Below are 2,139 nucleotides of genomic sequence, written 5' to 3'. Positions count from 1 at the left end.
CAGTCCATTTTAAATGAGCCTTGGCCCAGATAAAACGCCTGCGCTTCTGGATCATGTTTAGATATGGCTTCTTTTTTGACCTATAGAGTTTTAGCCAGCAACGGCGAATGGCACGGTGGATTGTGTTCACGACAATGTTTTCTTTAAGTATTCCTGAGCCAAATGTTGTGATTTCTATTACAGTAGCAATTCCTGTATGTGATGCAGTGCCGTCTAAGGGCTCGAAGATCAGGGGCATCCAGAATGGTTTTCCAGCCTTGACCCTTACACACAGAGATTGTTCCAGATTCTCTGAATCTTTGGATTATATTATGCACTGTAGATGATGATAACTTCAAACTCTTTGCACTTTTTCACTGAGAAACTCCTTTCTGATATTGCTCCACTATTTTTCGCTGCAGCATTGGGGGAATTGGTGATCCTCTGCCCATCTTGACTTCTGAGAGACACTGCCACTCTGAGAGGCTCTTTTATACCCAATCATGTTACCAATTGACCTAATAAGTTGCAAATTGGTCCTCCACCTGTTCCTTTTGTTTCTGCGTGTTATTGCTTTTTTTGAATGTTTTTTTGTAATGTGATCCAAAATGAGCCAATATTTGGCATGACATTTCAAAAATGTCTCACTTTCAACATTTGATATGTTATCTATATTCTATTGTGAATAAAATATAAGTTTATGAGATTTGTAAATTATTCCATTCCTTTTTTACTCACAATTTGTACGGTGTCCCAACTTTTTTGGAATCGGGTTTGTACTAGTCATATAGAGTGTAGCGTCCTGGAGACAGGAGTTCTGGTCCGACTCTGCTGGGGTGCAGGCCATCAGTTGGAAAAAGCCTAGGATGCTCCCAGAAAAAATTTCAATTATTAATAAAGAGCAGTTTCTGTTCTTTACACCATGACAATAACCATTCGATCACAGCATCGCGTTCCGTCTCGCGGAGGGGAGCGGAGCGGCTCCTGGTGGAGATCTCGAAGACCAGAGGTGGCAGATGGGGAGAGGTTGTCTCCCGGGGCCTGGCTCGCATCCTCCGCTGCGGGTGCACCCAGGGTCTGTGGTGTCCCGGCACCGGGTGACGGAGGTGGTGGAAGTCTTGTGGGATTGTTTTGTGATTGGTGCGGGGGTGTTGTGAAGAGAAACACACGGAGTAGAGGTGGAGGGACTGTTAGCAGCGCACTGTAAACTTATCCCAGACTTGTGAGCGTCAGCCCGGTAGGTTTCCAGCACGGCTCTCTGCTCTCTCAGCTGGGCCTGCCTCTCCTCCAGGTCGCGAATCTGCTTCTATTAACTAGTAATTCATTAAAACACCTTACTTAAAGCCTTCATATATGATGCATTACATATGTTTTTAATGCATTAATTATGCATTGTAAGGCATTTTCTAATGTATTGTATGACCTCATGAATAATTGTAACTACAGTTTTAATACTTTATAAAACTCATCTATTCCTTGTAACACCTTTAGGAAGTATACTGCAGCACACAACAAACAAACCTTAATATATTATAATGCATTTTAACTTTGGTTAAAATTATTTATTGAAAAATGCAATGCATTACAGCATACATTATGAATACATTTCTAATGCATTATACAATACATGGCTTTAAGTAAAGCATTACCAAATTTTGTCACAAAAATGTTTGTTTACTGAGAAGGTCAACTGAATAAAATACGCTAATTTCTGTATAGAAATCAGAGAGGTGAAAAACAACATATTAAAACAAAAATCATATTAAGTGCATTACATTGCTTTAAAAAGCTAACTGATTGCTTTATTAAACAATTATCTTCAAATTTATTTAAAATTTGTTGTCTGTGTATCAGTACTACAACAAAGCAGGCTATTTGGAGGCTTTTATAAGATGTCTAATTATTTTGCGGATAACAGTAAAGTTTAGACCATAAACAACAGGGTTTACAAAGGGTGGTTTGTAAGAATAAACAGTGAAAGGATAACATCCAGCTCTATAGGAAGTCCCCCAACAACTCAAAATTCCAAATCTGAGAATCGCGATTGAGCCAGTGACGTAACAATCAAATTATGGCAATGGAGATAATGAATATCCGAAAACGTTTCATGTTTCCAGTGTAAATATAAGTACGTGGCCTAAGGTGGGAGAGGTAGGACTC

The sequence above is a fragment of the Cyprinus carpio genome, chromosome A15, assembly GCF_018340385.1.
Source record: "Cyprinus carpio isolate SPL01 chromosome A15, ASM1834038v1, whole genome shotgun sequence".
In the NCBI taxonomy this organism is placed as follows: Eukaryota; Metazoa; Chordata; class Actinopteri; order Cypriniformes; family Cyprinidae; genus Cyprinus; species Cyprinus carpio.
Note: the sequence above shows the minus strand (reverse complement) of the source record.